The following is a 13,816-nucleotide window of genomic DNA, read 5'->3' as shown; positions in this document are numbered from 1 at the left end:
TGCACTTACATATTTTTGTAGGAGGAACACGACTTGAGATGGTCTTGTTCTTTCATTTCCTTGTCCCTCCTCCAAGAAAAAATCAAAGTTATGACAGATAACTCAACATATGCTTGTGAATTATGAGAACAGTTGTGTTTGGACGATGGCAACACCGAGTATTGAAAGTCCTTGTGCAATTTTGTTAATAACCGCTATTAAGTGAATCAACATTTACGTTCGCAACTGCACAAGTAAACAGTATGACCCAAATAAAAAAAATCGTGCCAGTGTGCATGTTACTCTCAAAATCAGATGGCGTATATCTCGCATCAGCAAATTTCTTGAAACGATGTAATGGAGTAGATTATTCCCTGTACTTTATAACTTTCTTTTTCTCGCAAACTTGCAATGATGAAACCCAGTTCTTCTTGTATGATTACTGTTTTTCTAACTTTCCTGAAACTCTAATGAAGCCCACTCCTTCACTACAATGTCTTTCATATCTATCCATCTACTTATACGTATATATTATCCATTACGAATCCTCAGCTATGATGTACTTTACTTTTTACCCTATTAATGTTATCAATTACTCTTTTCTATCACCACGACAACGCTGTTTAAAAATTCTATTCTTGCTCCCCATTACAAACCTTACTACAATATCTTCTTAAATCCAGTAAACTTCCATACGATTTTTTTTTTCCAGTAAACTTTTCAAATCACCAGATGACTGTGTTTGGATGGCAGACCAATTTATTATATCGACAGGCTTGTCAAACGAAAAGAGAAAACTTAACCATACTCCCTTTCTGTATACTGTATTTTAATCGCACTTTCAGACGATTTTGTTTAGACAGCCAGTGAAGAAGCAACTAATGCATTCCCCTTCTTCTTTTTTTTTCATGCTTCCGCCAGATGATTTTATTCAGCTAAGTTCTGACAGTGAAGAAACAACTATTCCTTTCTCCGATTTTTTTCCTTCTGCAGCTACACGGTTTTACTTACGCTCTCATTGTAGGAAGTAACGATACCCCAAAATCCATACTAAAAATTATTGCCATATGAGGATATGAAAAAAGCTAAAAGAAATGTAGACTTCTTCCCGTTTGCCTTCATTTAGATTGAGTTCAGTGGAAAATCTCAAGGGCAAAACACGGCAGATATTGAAAGAATTTTACCGGCATTGTGAAACATATCCTTGAAAAGGGTCCAAGTAGGGCCAAAACTGCTATCCCTTCACAACACACACCTTCAATATGCGGGCATCATTCCCCATTTAAACAACTCAGGGTACTGTGAAATCATGACACGGCGATTAAACCACTGATTAAGATTATTCCTGCTGCCAACTGACGATTTGATGCTCTCCCAATCAATTTCATTCTCTCCCAGCGACGCATTCTAGCAAGAAAGATGTTATCAAAGAGGCCAGGTTAAGAGGGAATCTGGAGTGCTTTAAAATTCTCAATGGATCTACAGTAGAGAGAAGAAAAATATAATGACACTCCCTGACCTTCATACTAGAGTTTTTACCCTTTCACTGTGATCACGTCTACTTTCACTTTTACTGTGTTTGTCCAGTTTGTCTTATTTTCTTTCTTCCAAACAGTTTTCAGTCTCAGGGAATTCTTTCACTTCTTCACCACTTCCCTTCAAACTTGGTACAAGTGTCACTCAAGCAGATACCCCCAGACATCTTTCTTTTATGCCTTTTAATGCGTTTTATGGGGGTACAAAAATCAGGCACATATTTACTGAAATGGGGCAACACAAATCCGTAGAAATTACCGACTTCAGTTAGGAGGGATGGGGACAATTACTACTTTTGGATGCATTATTATTATTATTATTATTATTTTTTTTTTTTGGGGGGGTTACAAGGGGCATCCTCCATACCCTTGAGAATTCCTGCTATTTCTATAAGATTTTACTCACCCTTGGAGTACCTTTCCGAGACCGAGTTGAGATGTATTAACTAATACCTTCAAGACGACAAGCCTTTCCTAAGCTAAGTAAATCGTCTAACTGGAGAGAAAGAGAGAGAGAGAGAGAGAGAGAGAGAGAGAGAGAGTTATATTCATCATACTGACGTGTTATGGAGGAACCCAATGAAGAACTTACCCTTTCTGTACAATGACTCCAGTTCTTATTTTTGATCCTGCTACTTTACCACAATTTAAATTATCACTGGTTGGGAAAAAACGTGTAAGAGTTGTTAATGGAGCTGAAACGTTTGCTGAGAACCGAAACGTTTGCTGAGAGCTGAAACGTTTGCTGACCCTTCACTGCCAAACGTTTCTCTTCAGTTAAATATTACCTCATCGTGGTTGGAAGAAATATAAAACAATTCTTCGTATACAAGACGCTAATATTCTTTATAAGTTTGGCGAAAGAAAACAAACAGACAGATTGATAAATAGACAGATGGACAGATGGAGGGGTACATTTACAGACAGAAGGATAGACAGATGGTTAAGAAAGAAACAGATAGATACAGATGGATGAATGGATGGAGATAGATATATAGACAGATGGATAGACATTTATAGACAGACGGATAGACAGATGGTTAAGAAAGATATAGATAGATACAGATGGATGAATGGATGGAGATAGATATATAGACAGATGGATAGATAGATGAAGATAGATAGATAGATTCACTCCCCTTGTATTCATTCACGTTCGGCCGGTGAAATGAAGTGAAATATAAAGATCATAAATTGAATATATTATGGGCACAATTATTACACACACACACACACACACACACACACACACACACACGTCATTGCAGTTTAGTTCGAAAAAACACTCATCCGCACATACACATAAACACACATGTACACACATACACAAACGCTTGTCATCGTACTCTGTTGTAAAAGCAAAACAAACACACATGGAGAGAGAGAGAGAGAGAGAGAGAGAGAGAGAGAGAGAGAGACCTTAGTCACACACACACACACACACACACACACACACACACACACACACACACACACACACACACACACCATAAATATTACATCCTGAGTGACACAGTACCTAATAATAATAATAATAATAATAAATAGTAGTAGTAGTAGTAGTAGTAGTAGTAGTAGTAGTAGTAGTAGTAGTAATAATAATAATAATAATGAAATATAAATCTCTCCACTTCGTCATAAAAAAGTGACAATTCCTTCAAGCATTTTAAGCGTACTTTCCTTGATACGTCTTTAATAATAAATAAAATAAATGAATAAAGAAATGTACGAGGATTTATAAGCCTTTTTTACCACGATAACTAGTATGCTTTTTATTGTTCTTTCTTTTTCCAAACCAATATATTTAAATTTGGCCGTCGGTAATAATAATAATAATAATAATAATAATAATAATAATAAATTCTCGAGGTCGGTAACAATATAGTAGTAATAGTAGTAGTAGCAGTAACAGTAATAATAATAATAATAATAATAATAATAACAATAAAAATAATAAACTATAATAACGGATTCCTGTGATACAGTATATTATTTAGTAAGGTGGCAACAAGAACAAAAAAAGACGTTCTCGGACTGAAGGGGTCAAGAGGAAGACGCAATCAATAGTTCCTTTACACTTCTGAGGCTCCAAATTTATAAAAGATCTTTATCTATCTATCTATTTATCTACCTATCTATCTTTCTACAGCCAGACGCCTTAATCTATTTTATAATTAGAAAATGAATATAAAAAAAAAATATGTAATGTTCCAATCATAATTCCCTTACACATGAGAGAGAGAGAGAGAGAGAGAGAGAGAGAGAGAGAGAGAGAGAGAGCTATTTTCACACCCTTTTATCCATGGTTAGATAGTAAGCTAGTGGTCTCTCTCTCTCTCTCTCTCTCTCTCTCTCTCTCTCTGTTAAAAGCATACATCAAGCATTACATTACTCTGTACTAATTACAATATAACAAACACAGCATCAACATAACACAGCATCATCAATAGAAAACAGCATAACACAGCAGCTTAACAGCATCGCACTGCATCAAGAACATAACACAGAACAGCACAGCATCATCAACAGAACACATCAGCATCAACAACAGCATAACAAAGCATCAACAACAGGATAACAGCATCGCACAGCATCAAGAACATAACGCAGAACAGCACAATATCATCAACAGAACACATCAGCATCAACAACAGCATAACACAGCATCCATAACAGCATCAGCAACAGCATAACATAGCATCAGCAACAGCATAGCACAGCATCAGCAGCATAACACAGCATCAGCAGCATAACACAGCAACAACAACAGCATAACATAGCATCAACAACAGCATAACATAGCATCATCAACAGCATAACACAGCATCAGAAGCACGTCTAGTCAACAGCACATCAGAATCAGCATATCACAGCATCATCAACAGCATAACGCAAAATATCAGTAAGAACTAAACATGCATGAACAACGTCTAACTAACACAGCATACCATAGATCACCAACACAGCAACAAGATACAGCACTGAGCACATACAGCAGGGTAGCACATTACACAGCATTATAGTACATAAGTCACGCAGCATATGAAACAGCATTTTATCACATTACATAGCGTAGCACATTACACAGCATTTCAGCACATTTAGCACAGCACATTACACAACATTTTGGCACATTAAGTAGCGTAGCACATTACACAGAATTTTAGCACATTAAGTAGTATAGCAAATTACACAGCATTTTAGCACATTAAGTAGCACAGCACATTACACAGCATTTTACCACATTCAGTGGCGTAGCACATTACACAGCCTTATAGCATACTAAGTAGTACAGTATATTACACAGCATTTAGCATATTACGTAGTATAGCACATTACACAACATTTTACCACATTAAATAGCATTTTAGCACATGCAGCAGCGTAGCACATTACATAGCATTTTAGCACGTACCGGTACTTATGAAGCAGCACAATACTCATCCCACAGAACAGCACAATACAGCACTTGAGCTAAAATAAAGCAACACAATTCTTAATACTTTAGTACAAAGAAGTATATTACACAGCACTTTAGCACAGCACAGCAGCACAACGTACACGGCCTTTTTTTTTATAACGTAATACACAGCACTTCAGTACATGAAATAGAGCAGCACATTACACAGCACTCAGGACAATACAGAACTCTTCAGCACTTATGGTACAGCGCATCATACAGTACTCTATTGCAAGACAACATAGCACTTTAGCACTTGGAACTGAGCTGCACAATACAGCACTCTAGCACACAGAAAAGCACAACACAACACACACAGCACTTTATCATGTTACACAGCACTTCAGAACACAGAACAAAACAGCACAAAACACAGCACTTTATCACAACACCTTACACAGCACTTTAGCACATGGCAGAGCAGCATAAAACACACAGCACTTTACCACAATACACAGCACTTTATCACATGGTTCAGAGCAGCACAGTTCACACAGCACTATCGCAGGGAAGTAAGCAGCACAATACACACAGCACTTCAGCACATGGAAGAGATCAGCACCACACACAGAGCACTTTCACACACACACACACACACACACACACACACACACAAACACACACACACACACACACACAAACACACACACACACACACACACACTGCACTTCATTTTCACCTCGACTACCCTACCTCGTTTATAATTCCCTTCGGTAGTATCTATAGCAGTAGGACACAACTTCCAATAAGCCTTCAACACGATCGTCCGTTTTATTTTGCTCTTGAACCCGCCAGACGATATATTAACCAAGAAATTCGGGTGTAAAAGGGTGGAAAGATAGTCGCCAATCCCACTTTGTTCCCTCTGGTGCGTAGAAGTGAGAGGCTATGCAAGGGTAGTCCAGAATGTCTAGAGGTAGGAGGCCGAACTACGCCCCTGATGGTGTTTAGATGCTAAGGGACCAAGAAGTACCAAGTATAAAAAAGTACACACAGCAGTTATTATAGTGCACACAGCCGTCTATTAAAGTACACACACCAAAATATAAAGGTACACACAACGTATATTATCGTACACAGCAGTATAATATAGTACACACAGCAGTATATACAGTCGACACATTATATTACAGTACATGAAGCAGCATATTTAGTACACAGTAGATAATGGGCGCGTGCAAATCACAGGAGGAAGTACAAACAGCATAACCAGCTAAACAACCAGCTTCCTGTTTTGTCTGAAAATTACTTAACATCTGGCAGATCATAAGCAACGTCTTAATCTTCACACACGTGCGTCTCAGGAGTTTATGAGCTGAGACGATGGTGCATTAGTTTGCGTATCCGGCCTGCAACTTGAAGAATGTAGGTCCGATTCTCAAGCCGATCAGACCCCTGACATCATCTGCTCCCCCTGTGTCCCTGTTCACTCAGCATATTGGGGGCCTGGATGTAACATGGACAGTTGCGGGTGTATTCATGGGAAGTTTGTGCGCTAGCAAAAAAAAAGAAAGGAGCCTTAATGACCCACGAATAGTCAACAAGCATCAAACATTCTTTTCTTTTAATTCTTCATTTCTTCTTCTTCGGATGGTTCAACATTTCCACGATAAATACAAGTTGTTTAATTTACTTCCTCTGTAGTTGTAATTATTCTTTTTTTTTTTTCTTTCTTTCCCGTCATAAAGCCACGCTGAGCTAATTATGTTCTGGCATACTAATCACTGCATTCAAGTGGTTTATTATCTCGTTTCATTTGGCTGAAACCCAAAACGTGTATTTCATTTTTTTTTTTTTTTTTTGTTCCGAGACAAATCTATGACATCCTGCCATTATAATTATTCAACCGGTTATCTCGCTTCAACAGATCGAAACCCAAGACTTGTATTATTATTTCTTTATACTAGTTTTCTACTTTTTTCGAAATCATTACGACCCATTAAAAGATCTTGCCAATCCAATCAACTAATCATAACATTCAAGTACTGTACCTATCCCGTTTCATTAGGTCGAAAACCAACACTCGTATTATTATATTTCTTTACATTTTTTTTTATTATTACCAAGATCTATAAATGACATCCCGCCGTAATAAATAATAACCAACAGGTTCGTCATCTCATTTTATTAGGTCGAAACCCCACACGTGCATTAAGACTTCATTCATGCCGTCTCGAAACTGTGTCAAGTGAGATCAAGTGGTTTAGTATCTCGTTTCATCAGTTAGAAACCTTAGAGAAAAATAAATGACCTCAATACAAATAACCTCTACTGCCTTTTAGCTCATTCTTTTTATACCTCGAAACTGTGTCACTACCAATAATGAGATCAAGGGGTTTGCCCTCTGGTTTCACTGCTTCGAAACCCTATATTTCTAGAGGACAATAAATTCCCTCTGTTGTCTTTACTGATTTATTCTCCCTACCTCCTGACAATTCGTTTTCGGAAAGATCTCTCGTACCTAACCCCTTCAACCCAGTGATTTATTCTAGTGCGTTTGGGTTTTACTATCTGGTTTCACTGCTTCGAAACCCTACACGTCTAGAGGAATATAAAGAACCTCCATTGTCTTTACTGGTTTATTCTCCCTACCTCCTGAGAATTTCATTAAGTTTCGGAAAGGCCTTACGTACTTCGCCCCTTGAACCCGGCGACATTTTTACAGTACAGTCTTGCTACTTCATGATGATTTTATGCAGTGTAGGAAAGGCTTCTCGTAAGGAAGTGGTTGAAGAAGGCTATACCCCTCCCCCCACCCACTTCGGAAAGTCTCTCCTAAGCTAAATGAAGGGGTTTGAGATGAGATGAGATGAGAGAGAGAGAGAGAGAGAGAGAGAGAGAGAGAGGTTACAGGGCTAGAAAAATCTCCAATGACCACTTCACTCCGATTACAAGTTTTCTGTTTTATTCCCACTACTTTCAGACGATTATATATAAGCGTAGGAAAGACTGCAGAATTAAGGGGTCAGATAAAGCCTTCATCAACCTCTCCACTACTACAAACCCATGCTGAATAAAATCGTCTGGCAGCAGGAAGAATCAAACATAAAAAAGGCCATGGGACTGAAATGGTTATTTTCGTGGCCTGGCGTCTATTTTTAGGTTAATTTGGCTACTTCCGGTTAAAAATTTTACCTTTTCTGTATGACCTTGAATCCGGTGACCTCTCTCTCTCTCTCCCTCCCTCTCTAAACTGACCTAGCGAAAATGGAAAATAATATACAAAGATTACACTGAACACAAACAATAGGCTAGATGTACAGAAGGGAGCACAAAGGATGAAGTGTACATAAATATTACAGATTTCAGTGAACATAAACACCAGAAGTACAGAGAGGAGTACATAGGACGCAGTACAAAACAGTACAGAAATTAAATAAATAGTAAGGGAGGGAGAGAGAGAGAGAGAGAGAGAGAGAGAGAGAGAGAGAGAGAGAGAGAGAGAGAGAGAGAGAATTACACATAGAACAAAAGGTAGAAGTCAATACAGAAGAATGACTGTAGGGAAAAGAATACAGAGAGGAAGAGGAGTACAAAGAGGAAGAGGAGTACAAAGTGGAAGAAGAGTACAAAGAGGAAGAGGAGTAAAAAGAGCAGGAGTACAAAGGGGAAGAGTACAAAGAGAAGGAGTACAAAGGGGAAGAGGAGTACAAAGAGGAAGAAGAGTACAAAGAGGAAGAAGAGTACAGAGAGGAGGAAGAGTACAAAGAGGAAGAGGAGTACAAAGAGGAAGAAGAGTACAGAGAAGAGGAAGAGTACAAAGAGGAAGAGGAGTACAAAGAGGAAGAAGAGTACCAAGAGGAAGAAGAGTACCAAGAGGAAGAAGAGTACCAAGAGGAAGAAGAGTACTAAGAGGAAGAAGAGTACACAGAGAGGCAGGATAGTACATGGAGCACTGCACAGGAAGTACAGTACACACGGAACAGCTGTAAACACTCCCGCATGCACTCAAGAATGAAATTACCAAAACGCTCTCTCTCTCACGGTCACACACACACACACACACACACACACACACACACACACACACACACACACACACACACACACACCACTCTGGGACATTCATCCTTCTCTCTCTCTCTCTCTCTCTGCCACCTACTGTACACTCATTCATATACTCCCCCATACTCTTTCACACCTACTCATTCTCTCTCTCTCTCTCTCTCTCTCAGGTATTCTAAGTGGTCTTCAGTATTTCGTAACACCTCCTCCATAGCAATTTATTCTACACGTTACACCTCAATATCCTTTAGTAGGTTACTGATGCAAATTAGGCCTCTACCAAAGTCACATAAAAAACACATATATAAGTTAAGGCGTAGGATGCAAAATAAATCGCTCGGGGAAAGGTGCAACGAAGCTTCCAATGTCCTCAAAATATATTATTTATATTTTTATTTTCTTAATCACACACTTTCCTATATTTACTTACTTTCATTCTTCCTCTCATTCTTTCACTCCAACTAACTCTCTTTATCTCTCTCATTCATCTTTCTAGCTCACTCAGTTTTCTTTCACTCCTCTCTCTCTCTCTCTCTCTCTCTTATTACCTGTACCATCATTACCGTTTCACTCCCTTCTCCCATCTCTTCCCATAAAACACACACACACACACACACACACACACACACACACACACACACACACACACACACACACACACACACACACACACACCATTCACTCTTTTTACACCCCTATGCATCTCCTGTTAAGTCCACTCCCGTGTAACTCTAATATTACATGCGCTCTTGTTACACACACACACACACACACACACACACACACACACGTCACCTCCAGGGCATTCAACCTTCTTTTATCGCAAACCTATTCAGTCATTTTCTCATTCGCTTATTCTCTCTCTCTCTCTCTCTCTCTCTCTCTCTCTCTCTCTCTCACACACACACACACACATTCGTATAAACATACATATATTCTCTCTCTCTCTCTCTCTCTCTCTCTCTCTCTCTCTCTCTCACTCTCTCACTCTCACACACACACACACACACACACACACATATTCGTATAAACATACATATTCTCTCTCTCTCTCTCTCTCAGGGCCTGCCAGAATTTAGCATCATCCCTATAGCCTCAATTATCGAAGCCCGGGCCCCTCTGATCCACACACACACACACACACACACACACACACACACACACACACACACAAAATATCGATATAGGCAGGTGCACAGAAAATAGATAGGTATATATAAGTGGATATTGATACAAATAGATAAATGAGAGAGAGAGAGAGAGAGAGAGAGAGACCTCACCAATACCACAACCCCTCTCATTAGCCCCTTCAATACGTCGGTGTCTATATACTGTTTTTATTTATTTCATTATTATTACTATTATTTACTATTATTATTATTATTATTATTATTATGTTGACCAGACGATTTATACTCAATATAGTAATAATGTCTCGCTTCATAGGGCTCTCAAAAACAATTCGTTTATATTTCTATTTTTTTCTTGCTATCTCCAGACGATTTTATTCAGCCTGGGGGACACTTTTCGACCTGGAGGGGTTAGATGCAGCCTTCACTAACCCCTTCGCTACTAGAGGCCGTCCTAGGATGAGGGAAATCGTCTGTTGGTGGCAAGGTGATGTACTTGGGCTGTGAAGGTTGTAAAATAATAATAAAAATAATAATAATAATAATAACAATAATGGTAATGATGAAGACAATAACGATGATGATGATGATGATGATGATGATAATGATAATAAAAATATAATAATAAATAATAATAATAATAATAATAATAATAATAATAATAAAAATGGTAATGATGATGACAATAACAATGATGATGATGATAAAGATAATGATAATAAAAATAATAACAATAATAATAATAATAATAATACACTGCTGACAAGAAAACATAAATGAAGGGTGACAATGAAAAAATAAAAAAAAACTGCCTGAAATAAAGAAAACAAATATATAAATAAATAAACAAAAAATTAATGTAAAACTGGTGTACTTTACCAATCCGAGGCTAGGTGGCACTTGGAGGGGGTCAAACATTACCTGGGAAAGAAAGAAAAATACACGATACTCTCTTCACTTTAACTTGGCCTAAAATTGCCATCTCTCCATCTTCAATACCAAGCTGTAATATAGGATCAACATTAAAACACGATTGCTAGTCACAAAGAAGTGCTATGGCAAGGAAATACATGGCTACTCTGTTAATTTTAACCTGGCCTAAAACTGCCATCTCTTCATCTTCAATACCAAGCTGTAATAATCAACACTAGAATATGATGCTAGTCACAAAGAAGTGCTAGGACAAGTAAATACATTATACCGTTTTTACTTCAACAGCCTAAAACTGCCATCTCTTCATCTTAAATACTGTGTTGTAGGAATAGATTAACACTAAAACATGATGCTAGTCACAAAGAAGTGCTATGGAAACGAGGCATAGGTGTAGTGTTACTTTTCTGTGCTAAGTGGTATAAGCTGTAAAAAGGACGAAAATTTGGGCCAAATAATAGAGAAAGAATTACAGTCCTCTTCCTTCCTCATCTATCTCTTTGACTGCCGTGAGAGGTGCTGGAGAGGGGCGCCTGCATGTGGTGGCACTGATATAGCCGGGCCGCTCCACTGACAGGGTATACAAATGTTCTTTATCTCTCTCCCAATCGCCCCAAAGAGGGATGGTGGGACATCAGTTGGACATCATCAACCTGCAGCCCACAACTGAGCCTGGGTTTGCTGATACTATTACTATTACTACTACTACTACTATTACTACTACTACTACTATTACCACCACTACTACTACTACTACTACGTGTTGTACCATGAGTATAAAATGGGTCATGCGAGATGGTGTTTGAAGCCTCCGTTCATTTCTCTCCAACAATTCCTTCTGGTGAGTGAGTGAGTGAGTGAGTGAGCTGCGACGGCCGTAAAGCTGTGACAGGAGGCATCAGAGACATAAAGAGTGAGGGTGAGTGGTTGAGAGTTAATGTGGGCGTGTTAGTGGGTGAGAGTTAATGTGAGTGAGTGAGTGATTCTTTAAGTGTGTGAGTTAACGTGAGCGAGTGAGTGAGTTAATTGCAATGCTGTGGTGTGGGTAACAAGGAAATTTCAAATGAGTGAATAATGTGATATAGTGAGTGGGTGAATGAGACTGTGAGGGTGAGTGTGCGAGAGAGTAATTGGATGAGTAGAGATAAGAGTGAGTGAGGCTGTGGGTAGATGACTGTGTGAGTGGGTGACTGAGTGAGACTGTGTAAGTAAGATAGTGAGTGTGTGAGTGAGTGTGTGAGAGTGAGAGTTACAATTTTTCCACTGCTGTGATGTAGGTCAACAGGGAAATTACACCAGAGTATCGTAAAGGTGAGAAAGAACACCATCTTTAACACCATTAACACCACACCTTAACACAACACCCTCACTACACAACGCTTTGTATCTTACTACCTTCAGACGATTTTATTCAGTTAAAGGGAGATTTATTTCCGATGGGTTAGAGAGAGAGAGAGAGAGAGAGAGAGAGACGCCATAATCCCATAAGGGGTGGCCGTATGTCTCTGAGTTAGTTATTTTACGGGAAGGGGCACTAACCCTCCACCAACCCACTTGCTGACACGTAGGGAACCCGTATGGGTTGATTATATGGTTACCACCCAGCGTTGTGAATGGGTTCCTGGCTTGCAGTAAACTAGAAGGCTTGTCACACAATGTAATCAATGCAGAGCCACCCGAAAAAGATAGAGGAGTAATAAAAAGTGACATGAAAAGTGAGAGAACTATAAAAATAGGAGGGCACACACACACACACAAAACAACGATAAAGGTGAGGGAAGAAGTAGGCAAGCACTAAATCAAGTGAGTGGATGATGGCCGCCACTAACTACACACATTCGGCTTCAGTGATGGACCTGGTTAAATACAGCTTTTATTTACCCCTTCACTACCAAAGGTCTACAAAAATGCTGAAAAAAAAAAAAAAAATCGTCTGGAGGTAGCATGCATAAATCACCACAAATAAATCAACACGTCACCGGATTCAGAGGGTTAATATCCTTCAGTGCAATGGCATTTAATTTATTCTCTCCAGATGATTTTATTCAGCTGTGATTCTCATGTTAGAGAGAGAGAGAGAGAGAGCGAGAGAGTCATGTAGCGGTAAACTCCTAACGAACTAATGACCTCTCTCTCTCTCTCAAATAACACCTTCCTTAACTTAAGCAGGAATGTCTGGCATCACCCCTTCAACTACAGAGAGGGGGAGGGGAGGGGGAGGGGGATGGTAGGGGGAGGGAAGTGGCAGGAGGAGAGGGGAGGGGGCTAAGAGAAGCTAGGGGCGATTAGAAGGGGTTGGACGAGAGCCGGAATGCACTGGAAGACACAGAAAAACTAGAATGGACTGGAACGGACTGGAAAGGGAAGTTATAAAAAGGTGCGACAGGAATGGAATATAATCATGAAACTGACTGTGAAAACAAAACGTGAAGTGGGCTAGCCAGGAAAAAAAAAAATGCTGGAAGACTGGAAAAAACTGGAATATTAGAAAAAGAAGGAAGAGACTGAAAAACAAAACAACGCTAGAAAATACTGGAGAAACAAAAGCTGGAATAGACTGGAAAACAAAAACAATGCTGGAAGAGACTGGAAAACAAAAACAACGCCGGAACATACTGGAAAACAAATACAAAGCTGGAACTGACCGAAAAACAAAAACAAAGACTGGAAGAGGGTGTACAATAAGGACGAGACTGTGAGGGGGTGGGGTAGGGTGGGGGTAAAGGGAAAGTGGGGGCTAAGGGGGTTTTAAGGGCCTAGTTGGGGCTAAAGGGAA

Source organism: Coenobita brevimanus, chromosome 103, assembly GCF_032717465.1.
Source record: "Coenobita brevimanus isolate Jiangsu-jjx chromosome 103, ASM3271746v2, whole genome shotgun sequence".
In the NCBI taxonomy this organism is placed as follows: Eukaryota; Metazoa; Arthropoda; class Malacostraca; order Decapoda; family Coenobitidae; genus Coenobita; species Coenobita brevimanus.
Note: the sequence above shows the minus strand (reverse complement) of the source record.